This window comes from Rana temporaria (assembly GCF_905171775.1).
Source record: "Rana temporaria chromosome 4 unlocalized genomic scaffold, aRanTem1.1 chr4a, whole genome shotgun sequence".
NCBI lineage: Eukaryota > Metazoa > Chordata > Amphibia > Anura > Ranidae > Rana > Rana temporaria.
In genome coordinates this window covers 4,934,040-4,943,264 of record NW_024404432.1, presented here as the reverse complement: position 1 = coordinate 4,943,264, position 9,225 = coordinate 4,934,040, and the positions used below count along the sequence as shown (strand labels likewise).

The 9,225-nt window shown below is 48.9% G+C and overlaps 1 long non-coding RNA gene across 1 annotated transcript; it reads left to right on the top strand.

Moving 5' to 3' along the window:
• The first annotated feature begins 4,448 nt into the window (after positions 1–4,448).
• Positions 4,449–8,832, top strand: LOC120921725. Its single transcript, XR_005744933.1, has 3 exons — positions 4,449–4,490; positions 5,001–5,110; positions 8,795–8,832. It is a non-coding gene; the product is annotated as an uncharacterized LOC120921725 (long non-coding RNA).
• The last annotated feature ends 393 nt before the right edge of the window (positions 8,833–9,225 follow it).

Here is a 9,225-nt window from a genome sequence, read left to right as displayed (position 1 = left end):
CATTGATGGCCCTCTGCTGCATGTGCAGCCGCTGTAGCATGGCCAACGTAGAGTTCCACCTGGTGGGCATGTCACAGATTAGGCGGTTCTTGGGCAGGTTGTATTCCTTTTTGAGGTCTGACAGCCGAGCAGTGGCATTATATGACCGTCGAAAATGCACACAGACTTTCCTGGCCTGCCTCAGGACATCCTGAAATCCCGGGTACCTGCCCAAGAACCGCTGCACCACCAAGTTAAGGACATGAGCAAAACAGGGCACATGGATCAGTTGTCCCTGTCGCAGGGCGGAGAGGAGGTTGGTGCCATTGTCGCAAACCACTATTCCTGGCCTAAGCTGGTGTGGCGTCAACCACCTCTGAGCCTGCCCCTGCAGAGCTGACAGAACCTCTGCCCCAGTGTGGCTCCTGTCCACCAAGCACACCAGCTCAAGCACCGCATGGCATCTCATTGCCTGCGTAGCCCCTTGAAAGCCTATGGAGCACTGCTGAGCACTGATAGGTAACGTCCTTGTCCATGCCTGCTGGACCATGAGTCAGCGGTAATATGCACCTTACAGCTGACCGCCCTGTCCAGCGAGGCATGGACATTGCCTTCCACATGGCGGTAGAGAGCCTGGAATCGCCTTCCGTGAAAAAAAGTGGCATTTGGGAACTTGCCACTGAGGTACCGCACATTCCACAAACTCACGGAAGGGGGCAGAATCTACCAACTGAAAAGGCAGCAGTTGAAGTGCTAGCAATTTAGCTAAGCTATAATTCAACGCTGGGCATGTGGAAGGCTGGGAGAGAACCTCTTCCGGCGCTACAGCAGCTGGGGCAGGGAAATTTGCCTGGTACAATCTGCCATTGGTATACCGATAGTAGATTGCCCGCAAGTACTTGGCTGTGACACAACTAATTCTATACCTTCAGTCCTATCAGTGCAGGCTTCAGAGAGGACTGAGGGTATAGTGGGGTTGGAGATCCCAGCTGATGAGGAGCAAGGAGAGGTCCGCTTTGTTCTTTGGTGTGGGTCTTTGAGGTACGCTTGCCAACGAACTGCATGGCAGGTCAACATATGTCTGGTCAAGCATATGGTGCCCAAGCGGGTGATCTTTTGGCCACGCGAGATACGCTTGAGACATATGTTGCAAATAGCAGCGGTGTGATCTGATGCACCGCTGCAAAAAGGCCCACGCCAAATAACTTTTGGAATAACGCTGAGAGACAGCAGCGCCCTGCACATGAGGAGCTCTGCGGTGTGATGCAGCCGGTGTGCTGCCCTTAAGCTGGCCCCTGGAGGGCATCCTGCCTTGTTGGAGATGTGCCTTCTCCTCTCAGGCACCCACGTGGAGTTAGTGACCTCATCATCCCCTCCCTCCTCATCACTGTAGAAAACCTGGCAGTATGCTGCAGCTGGGGGAACATGACTGCCAGATTGCTTCCCTTCTTGGGCACCCCCTCTCTCTGGGCTCACGTTACTGCCTTCCTCTAGCTGTGTATCATCATCGGAGCCTTAAAAACGCTGCGCATCCTCCTGCAGCATGTACCCAACACTGTGGTCAAACAGTTCGGGGGACTCCTCGGGAGGACATGGTGGGGCTAGGGAAGGAGTGACTGATGCCATTGAGCAGAGGGAAGAGGACGCCTTGGCAGCTAATTTGCCAGACAAAGTATCCTGAGCCTGGGTGAGAGAGGATGAAGACGGCTTGGTCATCCACTCTACCAAGTCTTCGGCATGTTGCGGCTCAACACGGCCAGCTGCCGAAAAAATAGACAAGCGTGTCCCACGGCCACGTGCTGATGAGGATGCATTGTGTCCACGACCAGCACTGTTGCCTCTAAACCCAGAGCCTGCTTGCCCTCTTTTATCGGCTTGTGACTCTGTGCCTCTCCTTGTTGTCCTTCCAAACTTACTAACGGCCTGCAGGGAGATGTAGCTGCACAAATACTGACAATACTTGATGATCCCTGCCTGTAGGAATTAATATGTGAACACCAGCAAATCTATTGACGTAGCTTTAGGTGCACACTGTGCAGAGGACACAGACAGTACACACACCATGTAGCTTTAGGTGCACACTGTGAAGAGGACACAGACAGTACACCACGTGAAAATACTGCAGCTAGCACAATCACTTGCCTGCCTATCGGTATATTAGGAAGAGGGGATCTAGCTAAACTCAATACAGTGTATAAATATATATACAACACCTGGGATGCATATATATCCTCTACACACTGTGGCCCAGATTCTCAAAAGAGATACGACGACGTATCTCCAGATACGCCGTCGTATCTCTGAGTCGCGCCGTCGTATCTATGCGCCTGATTCTTTGAATCAGTTACGCATAGATTTCCCTTAAATCCGACAGGCGTAAGTCTCTTACGCCGTCAGATCCTAACTGCATTTTTCCGCTGACCGCTAGGGGCGTGTAAGCTGATTTACGCGTCAAAATATGTAAATCAGCTATATACGCGAATTCCCGAACGTACGCCAGGCCGACGCAGTAAAGTTACGCCGTTTACGTTAGGCTTTTCCAGGCATATAGTTGCCCCTGCTATATGGTGGCATAAGTGTGGCGTAACAATGTTAAGTATGGACATCGTTCCCACGTTGAAATTTGAAAATTTTGCGTTGTTTGCGCAACTCGTCCGTGAATGGGGCTGGACGTAATTTACGTCCACGTCAAAACCAATACGTCCTTGCGGCGTATTAGGAGCAATGCACACTGGGATATTTCCACGTTCGTGAAAAACGTCAATCACGTCGGGTCACAGTACATTTACATAAAACACGCCCCCCTGATCCAAATTTGAATTAGGCGGACTTATGCCGGCCGATTTAAGCTATGCCGCTGCAACTTACGGAACAAGTGCTTTGAGAATACAGCACTTGCCCGGCTAAGTTGCGGCGGCGTAACGTAAATTGGATACGTTACGCCGCTGCAGAACTACGAGAATCTGGCCCTGTAACTCTAACTGACTAGCCTGCCTGCTCTATCTAACTCAAAAAAATGACACTCTCTCTCTCTGAAACCACCGCAACACTCTACACAAGGCTGCCAGGGAGGCGGCCTTATATAGTGTGGGGCGTGTGCTAAACCCCCTGAGCCATAATTGGACAAAGCCACCCTGGCTTTGGCCAATTATGGCTCTCCGTTTTTTGCAAGCTGTGATTGGCCAAGCATGCGGGTCATAGTGCATGCTTGGCCAATCATCAGCCAGCAATGCACTGCGATGCCGCAGTGAATTATGGGCAGTGACACGCCACTCGAATTTGGCGCAAACGCCCTATAACGTTCGTTGTTCGACTCGAACACGAAGCTTATCCCTACTTGTGAGTAATCAGGTGGTATTGGCACAACATATGCAGAGAAATCATGTACAATAAATTGCAGTAGGATTAGCAAAACAGTCATAAAAACTTGAAAGAAGAAAAAAACATGAACGTATAAACAAGCACAAATAACGATTCCCGCAGGAGTGACCATGGAGGAAAAAAGTGGGGGTTCCCCTTTCACCACCACTTGTAATTTAGCGGGGTACAGCATGGCATAGGGAATTTGTAATGTGTGCAGCCTGCATTTCACATCATCGTATTGGGCCCTCAGCTTCTGGACCTCCACCGAGGAATCCGTAAAATAGAGATCTTTGGGGAGAGGATTGGCTATCTTGGCTGCCTCTGGCTGGTGCCCCCGGCCTCTTCTCCATTCCTCCGGGTCATCGTTCTAGTTGTCGGGCGCCCCTGCAGTGTTGGTCGGGTGGAGGAGCAGACGGCAGGGAAGCCCCCACACCATTGCTGGCTGCCGAGGGAGAGCTGTAAAGCTGATTATATGCTGATAATCGGCAGTAGCACAGAGCTCAGTGTCCACTCACCTTGGCAGCTGTGCCACGCCCCATCATATTTTAGTGTATTTGTGATAATTGATGGGCGGCACACACAATAGGACAGCGCTGTGACACATAATGCTCTTCTAGGTGATAAAGGGAAGACTTACCTTTGTTACAGCAGCAGTCCGGTAGAAGTTATTTCTGGAGGTATTTGAGTTGTTACACATAGCGCAGGTTTTTTTCTATTTATATTGGTGACATAATTGCCCAAATCTGGGGATCAGGAGCCATTTCCACCCTTTACTGTTGGCTGGGGTTCTTTGTATCCATATAACAGATGTTCTACATGACTAAATCTGACATCAATTTTACTGCAAAATCAAAGGGGACAAAATGTCTCCTCCCCCCTCCCCCGAGCAGTAATATATTTCTATTCCCCTTGGTGGGAGTGGAGATGACCCATCTATAAGGATATACAGTACATACACACACACAGCACAAGGACGTGTTCACACTACGAGACGTTTCTGCAGTTCCTCTGATCTCCACAAGATGGCAGACAGGAAGTCTCTATGGAAGACAGGAAGTGATGTCAGGCAGGAAGACAGGAAGTTCCGGGTGAGAGGTGAGTCAGGAGGAAGTAGAGAGAAGACATTGCTGGAAGAGGCAGCAGAGGAGGTAATAAGATCTTATTTTCTATTTACACCCAGTAACCCCGTCATGTCCGTCCTCTTCCTCCATAGTCACTGTGACATATTTTATCTCCAGCAGATGATGATACACACATATATAGTGTGGAGACCTAGATTAACCCCTTCAGGATCAGAACATTTCCCCACCTATGGGGCCAGAACATTCTCTTTATATTGGAGATGTGGGGGGGTAGGGAATGTTTATATAGACATAAACTTTATGTCTACATAACACACCCCTATCCCCCCACATCTCCAATATAAAGAGAATGTTCCGGCCCCATAGGTGGGGAAATGTTATAGACCAAAGGGAAGGAGGATCACAGACCCCAGAAACATATCAAACGCTAAACTGAATGTTCCTCTGTGTGTAAGACCACTGGGGGGCGTTCTTACATAATAGAACCCCTCATATTATCCCCCATACACCCCCATCCTAATATTATACAACCAGTACAGTCCAGATCATTCTCTCTTATTAATTATTGGTCCACAGGTAAATCTGTATACATCACATGACCAATCAGCATGGAGCAGGACCAGAGTCACATGACTGTGAGGATTCTAAACCTCACCCTGGAGATCATCTACCTGCTGACCGGAGAGGTGAGGAGGATTCTGGGAGGTCACATGACATCACTCTTATCTCTATTAATAATACAGACCTGACCGGAGAGGTGAGGAGGATTTCTTGGAGGTCACATGACATCACTTTTATCTCTATTAACCACTTTAGGACCGCCGCATGTACATTTACGTCGGCAGAATGGCACGTACAGGCACATTGGCGTCCCTGCCTAGACGTGGGTCGGGGGTCCGATCGGGACCCCCCCCCCCCGGTACCTGCGGCGGTCCCCGTGGCTGTCCGAGCGATCCGGGATGAGGGGGCGGCTGTTTGTTTTTGTCCGCCCCCTCCGGATCGCTCCCAGCCAATCCGCGCGCTCCCCCGTGTGTCACTTCCTCTGCCTCTGCCGTCGTATCTCTGAGATCCGACGGTCGGATCTATGCGACTGATTCATAGAATCAGTTGCGCATAGATCTCCCTTAGATCCGACAGGTGTAAGTGACTTAGACCGTCGGATCTTAGGCTGCAATCTTCCGCTGTCCGCTAGGTGGCGTTTCGTGTTTTACTCGCGACGAATATGCAAATGAGGAGATACGCCGATTCAGAAACGAACGCCCGCCCGTCGTTTTTTTTTTTATGTCGTTTGCGTTCGGCTTTTTCCGGCGGATAGTTACCCCTGCTATATGAAGGGTAGCTAATGTTAAGTATGGCCATCGTTCCCGCGCCGAGTTTTGAATTTTTACGTTGTTTGCGTAAGTCGGTCGCGAATACGAATGGCCGTAGTTTACATTAACGCCGAAAACAATGACGTCCTAGCGACGTCATTTGGAGCATGCACACTGGAAATCGGCGCGGGAACGCGCCTGATTTAAATTGTACACTCCCCCTAGCCGCGGAATTTGAATTCCGCCGGGGGAGTTACGATCCGCCGGCGCAAGTTTGGAGGTAAGTGCTTTGTGAATACTGCACTAGCCTTGCAAAATTGCGCCGGCGGATCGTAAATCAAATAGATTACGCGGATCTAAAGATCCGCTAATCTATGTGAATCTAGCCCAGTGAGTCTGCACAACACTACACTGACACCAGGACACACGCAGGCACATTAACCCCTTGCGATCACCCCCACCTCCCTGTCACAGTGTCACTGAATGCAGTGATCATATATGTACTGATCACTGCATTTAGTGTCAGTGTGACAGGCAGTTAGTGTTAGGTTCAGGGTAGCCCCTGTACCCCCCCCTAATAAAGGTTTAACCCCTTGATCACCGCCCTAGTTAACCCTTTCACTCCCTATTGCCAGTGTCACTAAGCGATCATTTTTCTGATCGCTGTATTAGTGTCGCTGTTCCCGCTAGGTAGCTAATTTTTTTTTATTGCGATTTTTTTTTTTACTAAAGACATGTGGCTGAATACATTTTGGCCTAAATGTTTGACTAAAATTTAGTTTATTTGATTTTTCTTATAACAAAAAGTAAAAAATATTGTTTTTTTTTCAAAAATGTCGCTCTATTTTTGTATATAGCGCAAAAAATAAAAATACCACCAAAAGAAAGCTCTATTTGTGGGAAGAAAAGGACGCAAATTTTGTTTGGGAGCCATGTCGCACGACCGCGCAATTGTCTTAAGGGACGCAGTGCCGAATTGTAAAAACCCCTTGGGTCATTTAGCAGCATATTGGTCCGGTCCTTAAAGAGGAGTTCCACCCATTTTTTTAAGTTTGGCTGTACTGCATGCCCTTAATGCATAGTTTTCACAATGGGCAATATTTTAAAAAAAATTGGATGGTAAATACCTTTTGTCCCTGTTTTTATGCACAGCTTCCGGTCCTAATCGCCTAGGCGATCAAGTCACAAGGCAATTCGCAATGGTTCCTGGGATGAATCGCCTTTTACCGAAATCTCGCGTTTTACTGTGTGCAGGGAGAGAAAGAGAGAGGAGCTTTCTGACATCATCGGTGAAGTCGGGGTGGGTGGGACAGAGCAGCTATTGATCGCCAGCCAATTATTTGGCTTCTTAAGAAAGGGGGCGGAGCCGCATACACGTAGCGGTCCGCCCTGACTTCATCCTATTGGCTCGCGATCGATAGCTGCTCTGTGCCGCCCACCCCGACATCGCCAATTAATATTCTGAAAGCTCCTCTCTCTCTCTCCCTAGATTACAAGACAGTGTCACACACCGTCACTGGGGAGAACAATGTTGAGCCGTGCTGGAGGGGGAGAGAGAGAGAGGAGCGTTTAGAATATTCATCAGCGATGTCGGGGTGGGCGGGACAGAGGAACGCCAGCCAATAGGATGGGGTCAGGGCGGAGCCGCATACATAAATAATTGGCTTGTGTTAAATAGCTGCTTTGTCCCGCCCACCCCGACATCGCAAATGAATATTCTGAAAGCTTCTCTCTCTCCCTAGATTACAAGACAGTGTCACACACCGTCACTGTGTAGAGCAACATTGAGCCGTGCTGGAGGGGGAGAGAGAGGAGCTTTTAGAATATTCATTGGCGATGTCGGGGTGGGCGGGACACAGAGGAATGCCAGCCAATAGGATGGGGGTCAGGGCGGAGCCGCATACATAAATAATTGGCTTGTGTTAAATAGCTGCTTTGTCCCGCCCACCCCGACATCGCAAATGAATATTCTGAAAGCTTCTCTCTCTCCCTAGATTACAAGACAGTGTCACACACCGTCACTGTGTAGAGCAACATTGAGCCGTGCTGGAGGGGGAGAGAGAGGAGCTTTTAGAATATTCATTGGCGATGTCGGGGTGGGCGAGACACAGAGGAATGCCAGCCAATAGGATGGGGGTTAGGGCGGAGCCGCATACATAAATAATTGGCTTGTGTTAAATAGACGCTTTGTCCCGCCCACCCCGACATCGCAAATGAATATTCTGAAAGCTCCTCTCTCTCCCTAGATTAAAACCAATATAAGGATGGTGTCACCCTGTTTCGGTCCACAACCACTATTAATGCCAGTGCATTTCCTGCCTAATGTGACTTCTCTTTCCTTTCCTCCCTGTGTTGTGATTGACAGGTTGCTATAGCATGGGGGCAGGAACTTCTGCAGACTCGAGATTGCCATAGCAACCTGTCAGAAAGAAGGACGGCCTCCCTGAGGCATTACTGAGCATGTGCGAGATTTGCTGGTGCATGATGGGTAGATAGCTGAAAAGAAATCCAGGAAATGAACACGAGAGGGCTTCAGATGCCCACAACTAGAATGGAAACTGCCTGCTTCTGAGATCAGTAAGTAAATAACTAGAACTGGAACTCCCCTTTAAGTGGTTAATAATACACAGACCTGAGCGGAGAGGTGAGGAGGATTCTAGGAGGTCACATGACATCACTCTTATCTCTATTAATAATACACAGACCTGAGCGGAGAGGTGAGGAGGATTCTGGGAGGTCACATGACATCACTCTTATCTCTATTAATAATACAGACCTGACCGGAGAAGTGAGGAGGATTCTGGGAGGTCACATGACATCACTCTTATCTCTATTAATAATACACAGACCTGAGCGGAGAGGTGAGGAGGATTCTGGGAGGTCACATGACATCACTCTTATCTCTATTAATAATACAGACCTGACCGGAGAAGTGAGGAGGATTCTGGGAGGTCACATGACATCACTCTTCTCTCTATTAATAATAACACAGACCTGACCGGAGAGGTGAGGGGGATTCTGGGATTCTAACATGATATTCCTATTGGTTCCTCAATACAGAGATTTCCTCTTGTGAAGTCAGGTGATCACATGACCATCACAGTGCCTCCATGTGACTCCCTAAAACCCGAGAGACACAACATGGAGAAGATTCTGGAAGTCACCAAGAAGATGATGGAGCTGCTGACAGGAGAGGTGAGGAGGATTCTGGGACATTATCCAGTAACAGACAAGGGGTGTGTCTGGATGGTGACTGTATCATTGTGTGTGTCAGGTTCCTATAAGGTGCCAGGATGTCACTGTCTATTTCTCCATGGAGGAGGGGGAGGATTTAGAAGGACACAAGGATCTCTACAAGGACGTCATGATGGACAATCAGCCGCCCCTCACATCACCGGGTAAGAGGAGACTTTATTGTAAAGGAGAGAGCAGTACGGAGGCTCCACCTAGATCCCCCATCATCTGATAAACACATAGAAACAATGTATTCA